The sequence below is a fragment of the Canis lupus genome, chromosome 3 (genome assembly GCF_011100685.1).
Source record: "Canis lupus familiaris isolate Mischka breed German Shepherd chromosome 3, alternate assembly UU_Cfam_GSD_1.0, whole genome shotgun sequence".
Taxonomy (NCBI): domain Eukaryota; kingdom Metazoa; phylum Chordata; class Mammalia; order Carnivora; family Canidae; genus Canis; species Canis lupus.
This window is the reverse complement of record NC_049224.1, coordinates 2,732,709-2,745,985: the sequence shown is the minus strand read 5'-3', so window position 1 is coordinate 2,745,985 and position 13,277 is coordinate 2,732,709. Positions and strand designations below refer to the sequence as shown.

The window sequence follows — 13,277 nt, the reverse complement described above, 5'->3', positions numbered from 1 at the left end:
CAACTTTTCTGTAAATTACTGAAAAAGAATAAACTCATTATTGATATAGTGAAATTTTCACTAAAAAACACAAAATATATGTAATCAGAAACAAACCTTTAGATAATCCCAAATTCTTATATTTAAGTAATTTAAAAACTTTACTTCTAATTGGTTATGGTAAAGCCTCTATCTCACCAAAAATTGTTTAAAAAATTGTTACAAAATGGGGCGCCTGGGTGGCTCAGTCAATTAAGCGCCCACCTCTAGCTCAGAGTCCTGGGATGGAGCTCCATGTCAGGATCCCTGCTCAGCAGGAAATCTGCTTCTCCCTCTCCCTCCCTCCCACCCCTACCCCCACTTGTGCTTTCTCATTCTCTGAGCAAGCTCTCAAATAAATAAAATCTTTAGAATAAATAAACAAATGTTACAAAATTCTGTTTCTAAAAGACTCCCATAGAGAGAAATCTGTGAAGAAAGAACTGAATGAACATATAGCCAGCACACTAGAACAATGAAAATCTTCTATGGTTCACTGGAAATATAATCAGCTAGGGGGAAAAAAGATTAAAGTCAAAGACAAATTGAGATGAAGAATAAAATAATCAATCCATTAAAGAATAGGATGAAGAAATATTCCTCAAATTCACCTCTTATTTAGATGGGAAGATCTGTTTCAGATGTGAAAAACTAAGAAGGGCCCTACTCCACCCTCCTCTGGGAGGCCAAGTCAAATCAGTTCCAAATATAGAAACACCATATATTTATTTCCATGTCAATGAGCTAAGAAAAAGACGAAGAGTAGGGAAAAAGGAAAATAGAAAATTCAATGTTATGCATACCAAATGTAGCAAATTTCATTTGATAAAAATTCATAAAACATGCTCAGAATAAAAAATTAATATACCTCTGATATTTAGACACTTGGATGTGTTACCTACAAAAAAAAAAAAGGCTCACAGGAGTAGGTTTGGAGACAAAAAAACAAGCACAGCAAAATGTTGATGCAAGATATATAAATGTGGTTTCCTTATACTCCATAGAAATGTGATTGGAAATTTTCACGATAAATATTTTCAAGTACTTTCCTTTTCTCTCCAATCATCCGTTGAAAAACTAAAAAAGTACAAAACTCTTGAGCACACATCATAGTTCAATGAATTTTTACACAGGTTATATATCTGAGTAACTACCACCTAGATCAAGATATAAAACATTACCATCATTTCAGAAGGTTCTCTTTTACCCCTTCCAAATGATTAAACTTAGCTCAATCCAGAGGCAACTACTTTTTGGACTTCTACTACCCCAGATTAGTTTTTCCTGTTTTAAACTACACAACTGGAATCATACAGTATGAACTCTTTTGTGTCGGTCTACTTTCACTCAACACAATGTTTCAGGGATTCACTCATGTTGTTAGAAATATTCCTATACATATTTTTTACCTTTCTTGGGAAGTACAACCTGGAATTACTGGGTTACAGTACAGGGCTATGTTTAGCTATAACAGTTGTTTTACCAGTTTTCCAAAGTGGCTGAAACAATTTACATTCTCATTAGCAATATATAATAGTATCTTGTTTCATATCCTTAGCAGCACTTGTTATTGTGAATCTCTACCTGGCCATTCTGGTAGGGGTAGGATGGTGCTTCACTGTGACACTTCCCTGATGAGTAATAATGTAGAGTAACTTTACCTGTGCACATTGGCCTTTTGGATATCCTCTTCTATAAATAATCTGATCACTTGTTTGCGTGTTTTTTAAAAATAAGTTGTTTGCCTTTTTCTTTTTGATCTGTAACTTATGTATATTTTCTGGATAGAAGTCCTTTACTGAATTTATTTGTTGCAAATATTCTTACAGTCTGTGGCTTGCCTTTTACTTTTTTTTTTTTTATTAAGATTTTATTTATTCATAGAGACACACCAGAGAGAGAAAGAGAGGCAGAGACACAGGCAGAGGGAGAAGCAGGCACCATGTGGGGAGCCCGACGTGGGACTTGATCCCGGGTCTCCAGGATCACGCCCTGGGCTGCAGGTGGCACTAAACCGCTGCACCACTGGGGCTGCCCTGCCTTTTACCTTCTTAATGTTATCTTGATAAATAGAAATTCTTAATTTTATGCAGTCTAATTTATCGATTTTATGTTTAAGAAATTTTTGCCTAGGTGATGAAGAAGTCACCTAGGTTTTCTTCTACAAGCTTTATAATTTTAGCTTTCACATTTAGATCCATGATCAAAAACTCAAACGAACTTTTGAAGACAGCACCAGGTATAAATCCAGGTTCATTTTATTACTATGTAGATATCCAGTTTGTCAACATTATTTATTAAAAGTAAACGCATTGTCTTAATTTCAGTGGAGCTTTTGTCATAAACCAAGAATGGTTTAGGTGAAGGTCTATTTCTACATATTCATATTCTTCCATTGGCCTTTTTATCTACCTTGTTCTATTACACACTGTCTTAATGACTCTAAATACATAATAAGTATTAGCATCTAAGACATTTGTATTTTGATATAAATTCCAGAATCCAATTTGACCCCCTCCACCCCACCAAAAAAAAATTCTGGGATTTTCAGACTGTATTAAACCTATAGTTCAACCTGAGGGAAACGGACATGGTAACAATGTTGAGGTTCCCACTACAAAAAGATGAAATATTTCTCCATTTATTTAAATATTTTAAAATGTCTCTGGGAGCACCTGGATGGCTTAGTCAGTTAAGCATCCAACTCTTGATTTCAGCTCCAGTCATGATCTCAGGGTCGAGAGATTGAGCCCCAAGTCAAGACTACATGCTCAGCACAAGCAATCTGCTTGAAATTCTCTCTCTCCCTCTCCTGCTGTTGCTCCATTCCCAGACTCTTTCCCTTTAAAATAAATTTTTAAAAATAAAATATTTCTGAGCAGTTTTATCATTTTCAGTATAGAAGTTTTCCCCAATTATTATTATATTTATTCTTAGATTACATAGTTTGATGCTCTTCTAAATATACTTCTCTAGTTTTATTCTACACATTTCTGGTTGCTAGTAGACAACTTACAATTCTTTTTTTCTCCTCTTTTTCTTTTCTTTTTTTTTTTTTTGCATACTAGCCTTGTATAACACATATTACAATATAACAGTGAATAGAAGGATATTGGACATGAAAAAAGGTTTTTCACTGAGTTAGTTGGACATTTTGATACTTTAAAAAAAAAGAATTTATTGATTTGAGAGAGAAAGAACACAAGCAAGGAGGGGAGGGGCAAAGGTAGAAGAAGAAGCAGATTTCACACTGAAAAGGGAACCCAATTCAGGGCTTGATCCAAGGACCCTGAGATCATGACCTGAGCCAAAGGTGGATGTTTAACCAATTGAACCACCCAGGTGCCCCCATTTTCTGATACGCTTTAGGAAGTTAAGGAATTTCCTTCTATTGCTTCTAGTGCTAAGCTGATAAGGATTTTTATCATGAATGGATGCTGAACTTTGTCAAAGGATTTCTCTGTATCTATAGAAACGATCTTATTTTTTCTCTATGTTATTCTGTTAAAGAGATGAATTACACTGATTAATGTTAAAAATATTAAAACAACCTTGAATTCTTGGAAAAATCTGTAATCTATAGTATACATTCTATGTCACCGTATTATTTCAGTATCTGTGTTCATGATAAATATTGGCCTATAATTTTACCCCTTTTTCAGGCTCTTGTCAGGTTTTCCTATCAAGATTATGCTAAAATCATAAAATGTTGTCAAAGACTTTTTTTTCTCTCTCAGTAGAGCCTGGGGTTGTCTTTGTGGAAAAGTTTTTGATAAAGTCAAAAAAAGTTATCAAACGTTAATATAAAGTTCATAACTTCCCCTTATTAACAGTTTAATATATATAGGATCTGTAATAATGCCTCCTTTTAAATTCCTGGTATGGGTAACTTTTGTCTCTTCTCATTTTCTCCTTCTCATTACAGACTTACTACTTTTGAAAAGTCCTCTCAACAAACTAAAACCTTTGTAGTTCCTTAATTTCTACTTCGATATGTACCACTTCCTTCTTTCTAAGTTGATTTTGGTTTGTCATTCCCTTCAGTTGCAAGCTTAAACAACTTCTAATCTTTTTTTTAATTAATATATGCATACAAAGCTACAAATACAAAGTTCTCTCAAAGTACTGCTTCAGTTCCATCCCATAAGTTCTGATGCAACATTTTTTTCAGATTGAAATGTTTTCTAAGTTATACTGTGACTTTGTTTTTGATTAATTCACTATTTAGAAATATCCTGCTGAACCTCTGAACATTTGGAGCCTTTCTAGTTATTTTTGTTACTAAGTTGCAATTAATTCCACAATGATCAGAAAACATACACTACTCTGTAAGTAGAAAACATGCACACCCCAACAGAAATCATTTTCAACCTGCTATAAAAACCCAACAATTGGGAACCCCCGGGTGGCTCAGTGGTTTAGCACCGTCTTCAGCCCAGGGCGTGATCCTGGAGACCCAGGATCAAGTCCCATGTCGGGCTCCCTGCATGGAGCCTGCTTCTCCCTCTGCTTCTCTCTCGCTCTCTTATGAATGAATAAAAAAATCTTAAAAAAAAAATAAAGGAAAAATTTTTTGATGCAGACAGAGGAATGAAGAATTACAACTGACTTCTCATCAAAAACTGTGCAAGCAGAAAGACAATATACATGACATCTTTAAAGAAAAACAGCACGAACAAAAAATTCCATACTCAGCAAAGTACTCTCCAAAAAGAACCAAAACAAAACAAAGGGTACATTATAGCCAACCCAAGACACATGTTACCAGTAAACTTGAACTGAAGAAAGAGTATAAAACAGACATTTGATTCTACAATGAAATGTGGAACTTTAAACATAAGTGAAGATACATGTAAAACATAGCTTTCCTTATTTTTAATTACTTCAAAACAGAAGTATGTGAAGGAGCACTCACTGTTTGATTGAACTTTCTGGGATGATGGAAACAGTCATCTTACACTGTTCAATCTGAAAGCTAAAGGCTACATGTGGCTACTATGCACTTAAAAATGCATAGGAAATTAATTTAAACTTAATATTAACTACTCTAAATTCAAATTAAATAGTCACACTGGCTAGTGACATGATGGGCAATGCAGGTCTAAAGCAAACATAGTTAGCAAGGTGTTGTGAACTTACAGCATAAAATAGATGACAATAGCTGTGCAAAAGATAGTTAAGAAGAAACTGGCAATATAATGTTGAGGAGCTCTGACACTATATAAAAAGTTGTGTAATATTGCCTGAATATAGACTGGAATTAAAGATGTATGATACAAAACACAGACAAACCAGCATAAATTTTTTAAGGAGCCAAAGTAAGTGCAAGTACTGAGCTAATAATAAAGATAAACAGAACATACAGCAGACAAGTTAAATAAAAAACTATTAAGTTGATAGATTTAAATCCAATCACATCAGTAATTACACTAAACATAAATGGTCCAAACAACCTAATTAAAAAGCCAGACTGTAGGGATGGATTTAAAAAAAAAAAAAAAAAAAAAAAAAAAAAAGTGGGCTGTCTATGCCAAATCTACTTTAAATACAAAATTACAGATGTAAAGTAAAAGGATTTATCATGCAAATAGCAATCAAAAGAAAGATAGTGTGGTGATATTAAACATCAGATAAAGGAGACTGCAAAAGAAGGAATAATGTCAAAAATAAGGAGGCATACTATATAATAACAAAGGGGTCAATTTACCAACAAGGCATAACAATCCTAAATATATATGTACCTAACAACAGAGTTTCAAAATTCATGACGCAAAAAGTGTTAGAAAAGGAAAAATAGACAAATCCACAATTATATTTGGAGACTTCAATTCTTTTTGAATTAATCAACAAAACAAGTAGACAAAACCTCAGTAAGGAAACAGAAAACCTAATAAGCACCATCAATCAACTTGACAATTATACAATATTTAATGTAAAATATAACATTTAACGAGAAATACGGAACTTACAGAATAATCCACCCAAAAGCAGCAAAATACACATTATTTTGAAGGACATATGGAACATTTACTAAGGTGGACCATATTCTGGGTCATAAAACAAACTGCAAAGAACTTAAAGGAAATTATACAAAAAGTATGTTGTCTGCCTCCAAAAAATTAAGCATAGTAATCAATTGCAAAATGACATAGGCAAATATCACAAAATATTTGGAAAGGAAACAATATACTTCTAAATAACCATGGGTCAAAGTGAAAGTCCCATAAGAATTCAGAAAATATCAACATAACACAGGTTGTAGGAATATATAGTGTTTAGGAGGAAAAGGTCTCAAATCAAGGACCCAAGCTCACACCTTATGAAATCCTAACAAAATGGATTTAAAACCAAAGGCATATAGAAATAGTAAAGACCAAAAATCAATGAAACCAAAAAGGTTTTTTTAAAAAATGCAATAAAACAAAAAACTAAATCTTTGGAAAAATTAATGAAATTGGTAAACCTGGACACAAACTAATAAAGACAAAAGAGAGGAAACACTGCCAACATAAGGAATAAATGAAAAGACATCCCTATAGTAGCTACAGACATTAAAAGGAAAATAAAGAAACAACTCTGGTGATGAATAGATGAAACAGATAAATTCCTTGAAAGACACAAACCGGGATCCCTGGATGGCACAGCGGTTTGGCCCCTGCCTTTGGCCCAGGGCGCGATCCTGGAGACCTGGGATCGAATCCCATGTCGGGCTCCCAGTGCATGGAGCCTGCTTCTCCCTCTGCCTGTGTCTCTGCCTCTCTCTCTCTCTCTCTCTGTGTGACTATCATAAATAAATAAAAATTTAAAAAAATAAAAAATAAAATCTTAAAAAAAAAAGACACAAACCACTAACGCTCGTATAGTGAGTACAAGTGATTCATGTAGTCGAAAACCAAAACCTTTCAAGAAGTAGCGGATAATCCTAATCATTTTACAACTATTAATTTATCTTTTAAAACCTTTCAAAAGAAAAAAAAAAAAAAAACTCTGGACCTAGATGGGTTAGCTTTCACACTCTAACAAGAAAGATTTATTAAAGAAATACTACTCTTGGGGGGACCCTTGGGTGGCTCAGCAGCTTAGTGCCTGCCTTCAGTCCAGTCATGATCCTGGAGACCCAGGATCAAATCCCACATCAGGCTCCCTGCATGGAGCCTGCTTCTCCCTCTGCCTGTGTGTCTGCCTCTCTTTCTCTCTGTGTCTCTCAAAAATAAAATCTTAAAATAATAATACTCTTATCCAAAATTTTTCAGAAAATATAAGAGGAAGAAACACCCTCAAAATCTATGAGACCAGCATGATTCCAACACAAAAAAATTACACAAAAAAGCATCCTAAGTGAACATAAATACAAAAAAGTATTCAATAAACTATGATGAGTAAATCAAATCCACAAATTTATGAAAATGATAATATAATGCTAAATGAATGCAAGGTTTATTCAACATTAGAAAAAAAGCAATGCAATTCATCTTATTAACAGATCAAAAAGATAAGCAATATTTATTATCTTAATAAATACAGTAAAATTCAATGTTCACTTGATAAAAATTCCCACAATCAAAGAAAAGGAATGGGAACATCCTTAACTTGATAAAAGGCCTGGTATACTTAATATGGTAATATTCAATATATAAAAAGTACTAAAAAAAAGTACTTAATATATAATAATAACTTGATAAAGGCCCTATTATACCTAATAAAGAAAGCTGGAAACCAGTAAGTCACTTCTAAAAAATTTCATGGAAAAGGAAAGAAACTAGAATAGCCAGAATGATTTTGAAAAATAGTTAAGTCAGAGAAAGACAAATATCATATGACTTCACTCGTAAGTGGAATTTAAGAAACAAAAGAAGGAAGCAAAGGGACAAAAAGGAGACAGAGGGGCAAACCAAGAAACAGATTCTTAAATATACACAACAAACTGATGGTTACCAGAGAGAGGTGGGAAGGGGTTATAGGGTTAAATAGGTAATGGTGATTAAGGAGCGCACTTGTGATTAGCATCAGGTATTGTACATAAGTGTTGAATCACTATACCATACCCAAAACTATTAAACTTTAGGCTAACTGGAATTCAAATAAAAACTTCAAAACAACAAAAAAAGTAGACTCAAAAAAAAAAAAAAAAAAGAATAAAGTTGGGAGTACTTGCACTACCTGACTTTAAGACTTATTATAAAGTAACAAAATAATCATGACAATGTGGTATTGGCAAAATGACATAACACAGATCAAGGGTTAGTCAAGAAATAGACTCATATGGTCAACTGGTTTTTGACTAAGTTAATTCAATAAGGAAAGTGTTCCTAACGAATGGTACCAGAACTGAGAAAAGGAGACTTAACCCTTCTCACACCAGATACAAAAACTAACTCAAAATGCAGGATACACCTTGTCATAAAAACCATAACTATAAAACCTGTAGAAGAAAACACAAGAGATCTGTACAACTTTGCATCGAGGAAACTTAGAACACAAACACAAATCATAAAAGAAGACTGATGAACTGATTTTTTTTTAAAGATTTATTTGAGAGAGAGAGAGAGAGAAAGAGCAAGCGCAAGCAGGAGGGGGAGAGGAAGAAGGAGAGAGAGAATCTCCAGCAGACTCCTGGCTGAGCCCAGAACCCATCACGGGGCTGGATTTCATGACCTTGAGATCTTGACCTGAGCTGAAACCAAGAGTCAGACACTTAGACTAAGCCACCCAGGTCTCCCTGAATTTAATCAAAATTAAAAGCTCCTCTACTTTGAAAAGTTAGGAAAATAAAAAAGTAAGCTTCCGACTGCGCTGTGTATGTATTTGTCTGTGTGGGTCAAAGGACTTACACAAAAAAATACATAAAGAATTCTTTCAACTCAAGGAGACAATGTTTAAAAATGGGCAAAAGATTTGAACAGATATTTCACACAGGAAGACACACAATGACCAAGACCAAATTTTCAGCATCATTAATCATCAGATAAATGCAAATTAAAATTACAGTGTGATACTACTACCTACCCACTGGGAGGGCTAAAATTAAAAAGACTGAAATGCCCAAGTGTTGATGAGAGCATAGAGCAACTGGAACTGTAAAATGGGAAACAGTATGGCAAGTTTTTATATTTAAACATCCACTTATATTATTATTATTTATATTAAACATCCACTTACCATACCAACAAATCCATTTCTAGGTATTTACCCAAGAGAAACAAAAATCTGTGTTCACACAAAACTTCATGAATGAATGTTCATTGCTAGCAGCTTTATCAAACACAGCTCCAAACCGGAAACAATCAATATATCCATAAATAAGTGAAATGGTCAACAAACTGTGGTTAATACCATGGACTACAACTCAACAATAAAAAGCTATGAACCAGTTAAACACAAACAAAAGCATGTATGATTCTCAGAGACATCAGTCAAGAGAAAAAAAACTAAATGCAAAACAGTACATATTATATAATTCCATTTATATGAAATTTGAGAACAAATGAAACCAACTTAGAGTGAGGAAGAGAGGACAATGATTTCATGGGGCTGAGGGGTACAAATGTCTCTTACTGTAGAGGACAGAAGAGAACTTTTGGGAATGACAGAAATATCCTCTATCTTGACCGTGGTAATGCAAACATTCTAGTCTTGAATGTGGTCGTGGTGACAAGGATATACATATTTGTCAAAACATACTGAACTGTGTGTTTTAAATTAAAACATTTATTACATGTAAATTATCTTCATGAAGTTGATTCTTTAAAACAGAACGCTCGGGATCCCTGGGTGGTGCAGCGGTTTAGCGCCTGCCTTTGACCCAGGGCACGATCCTGGAGACCCGGGATCAAATCCCACGTTGGGCTCCCGGTGCATGAAGCCTGCTTCTCCCTCTGCCTATGTCTCTGCCTCTCTCTCTCTGTGTCTATCATGAATAAATAAATAAAATCTTAAAAAAAAATAAAATAAAAAAAAAATAAAACAGAACGTTCTTGGGAAAATACTAACCAGGGAGATTGGTGATGCCCTTACATAACCACTCAAAAGTCAAAACCATCAATAAAATTCAACACCCACTTACGGTTTTTAAAAATGTCATCAGAAATTAAAGACAACAACAAAATCATCTTGGAAAGCCGAAAAGAGAAGAAAATATTTTAACTTAACATTTCCCGTTTAACAGAAAGTTTCAGCAAACATCGTTAATGGATGCTAAAACATCAGAAGCAGTCCCTCAAAGTCAGAAACAACACCACATTTTTAGCCACCACTGCTATTCTTCAAAATTATACCGCAAGTGTACGCTAGCCAAAGCAATGAGGAAAATACGTTATAAAAAAAATGAAAAGAAAGCCAGAAAGGTGTGAACACTTCTAGGTAATCACCAACTCAAAAGTGATTAGATTCATGATAAACAAAAAAAAAAAAATCCGTAAGTTTTCCTATAACCAGAAAGAGAGAGAAAATGTTCCTGCAAGTTTCTATCCACCAGAGCAAATCACATCACACTCTAGCCAGGATTACTAGGAAGGAATGCCATAGTATGGGGGGCGGGGACACAACTACTATAAAACCCAAACTAAGGATATAAAGCCAGATGTGAATAAAAGGGAAAGACACACCATACACGCACATATTCTGGGGGAGAGGCTCAGTATTACAAAGGTCAGTTTGCCCCAAATCCATCTAAAATTTCAATGTCACATTCAAAAAAAGAAAATAAAAAACTAAGGATTTTTAAAAATTTGTAAGTTGCATCTAAAGTTCATCTGGGGAAGAAATGCATAAGAAACAGTCAAGAATAATTCTGGAAAGAGGGAAAAACGGTCATCAAAATTTAAAACATGCATACCATTTAACGCAGGAACTCCATTTGGAGGGAATCTATGCTCCAGAAGTGATCACACACAGAGGACGTTTCCCTAACAGGTGACTTTTAGAATAAAGGCAGGACCAGAAGGGGAAGTGGGTGCTGCACTATTTACCTTACGTTCATTCCTCCAACTGTTGGAATTTTTTTAAAAAATTTTAAGGTTTAAAGTGTGCAACTAAAAACTAATCAATGCATTAAAAAGTTGTCTTCAAATAAAGCAGTATTTGACAGCGAAAAGAAACTAATCGAATGTCTTTCAATAGGTCAAATAATCCCAGCTCCTCCAAACCAATGAAATACCGCTTACCCTTAACAAAGTTATCAGAGAGAGCCCTAAAGAACAAACCAAGGTGGGCCAGACACGTGGGCAGGTGAGAGGAAGGAGGGACGCAGCGAGGTGTTTGGTATTCCTCCCGCCTCGCCCCTGAACCCCGACTTTATATGTATGTGTTTAAAAATGCGTTTCTAAAAATGCCCAGTAAATGGCTAACTTCAGAGACTGGAGTAGGACAGGAGGATGACAAGTGTCCAAGTCTTGCTCCATAGGCCTTTTCCTTATATTGTCCAATTTTACATCGAGCTTGCGTGTCTGGGGCCAATATTCAGGACTTAGAGTCATCTCCTATAAAAATGGGATGGATGCTATGAGACAAAAAACAAAACACAAAAAAACCTACAAATCGTTAACACGCTTCTTTCTGTTATTTTCATATTTATTGACATGCTCTTGGAATGATCTGGAGTCCTCGGCAGAGGGGACTGCCATTTTAAGGAAATTTGACCAAATAGGTCATGATAAAAAAAAAAAAAAAAAAAGCAAATACAGAAAGCCTTAAAAAAAACAAACCTACATAAACATAAAGTTCACAGAGGCAGCAGACTCAAAGCAGGGCCCGTGCATACGGGAAGCAAAAAAAAAAAAAAAAAAAAAAAAATTTAATGCCTGGCGAGGGAAGTCTCCTCAACAGATTATTCTTCCTTTTTGCAAAAAAAAAAAAAAAAAAAGAGTATTTTACGTCCTCCCTTTTTTCTTCAACTTGGTCCTCGGGCGGCTTTAAACTCGGCATTTCGAAGGTGCGCAAAATGATTTAGCAAGCAGCCATCCGCGGGAGGCCGGCCTCCAGGCGGCGGGCGGCGGGCGGGGGAGCGCGGCCTGACACTGCGAGCGGCGGGGGCACCGGGGGGCACGGGGGGGCACGGGGGGCACCGGGGGGGGAGCTGGGGAGAAGCTGGGGGGCGGGGGGGCACCGACGGGAGCTGGGGGAGCATGGGGGGGCACGGGGGGGAGCGGGGGAAGCACTGGGGGAGCTAGGGGGAGCACCCAGGGGAGCACTGAAGGGAGCACCAAGGGGAGATGGAGGGAGCTGGGGAGCACGGAGGAGCACCGGGGGAGCACCGGCGGGAGCACGGGGGGAGGAGCTGGGGGAGCACGGGGGGGGCTCGGGGGGGCACGGAGGGAGCACCGGCGGGAGCACGGGGGGAGCTCGGGGGGACGGGCCGCGCGGGGGTCGGCGCGGCCGAGGGCCCCGGGAGGCGGGCCGGCCCGGCGGGGAGCGGCCGCAACGGCAGGCGGGGCGGGGGCGGCGGGGGCTCCGCGGGCCGCCGGGCAGCACTCGGCGGCGGCGGGGGCCGGGGCGGGGGCCGGGGCCGGGCCCGTGGCGCCGCCAACCCCACCCACCATGGCCGGCGGCGGACGCAGGCCCCGCGCCTCCCGCGCCTCCCCCGCCCCCCCGCGCCCCCGCCGCGCCGCCGCCGCCGCCCTCGCCCCGACCCCCGCGCTCCCCGCACCACTACAGCTCGGCCTGAGGAAAGAAAAGGAAATACGGCTCACCCTACAGTGCAGCGGCCCCGCAGCGACGGCAGCGCCCGAGCCTCAGCGCCACCACCGCCTTCTTCTCCGCCTCCGACTCCTCCCCCGCGGAACGCGCAGCGGCGGCAGCGGCGGCGGCGGCGGCGGCGGCGGCGGCGGCGGAAGCAGAGGCGGCGGCGGCCGCGCGTCCCGCCCCCAGCGCCGCGGCGGAGGCGGAGGAGGCGGGCACGCAAGCCCCGCCCCCGGGCGGTGCCGGCCAATCGGCGCCCAGGGCCTCTGCAGGAAAAGTCCACGCGCCCAATGGGGACCCGGGGAGTGGGCTCACGTCACCGGTTGGGACGTGGCAGAGAAAGGGGAAGGGACTCGGCCCGAGCCGGCGCCGCAGACCGCCCCGGGCCAGGAGGGCGCCGCCGATTGGCCGGCGGGCGGGAGGCTGCGGCTGCGCTCCCCGGCCCGGCCGAGGCCCCTGCGGCACTGCGACGCGCGGGGTGGGGCGGGGCGGGGCGGCGCGGGGCGGGGCGGGCTCGGCGCGCGGCCTTTTGTGGTTCGGGCCGCGAGACAGGGCGGGGCCTCCGCGATGGGGCGGGAGCGCCC

The 13,277-nt window shown here is 39.4% G+C and overlaps 1 protein-coding gene across 1 annotated transcript in view; it reads right to left on the bottom strand.

Moving 5' to 3' along the window:
* Positions 1 to 12,851, bottom strand: part of PJA2 (praja ring finger ubiquitin ligase 2) — a 68,368-nt gene extending 55,517 nt beyond the window's left edge. Inside the window, exon 1 of the mRNA XM_038532170.1 lies at positions 12,705 to 12,851. The gene's annotated coding sequence lies outside the window, so the exon portion shown is untranslated. The remainder of the gene's footprint in view (positions 1 to 12,704) is intronic.
* Positions 12,852 to 13,277: the final 426 nt, after the last annotated feature.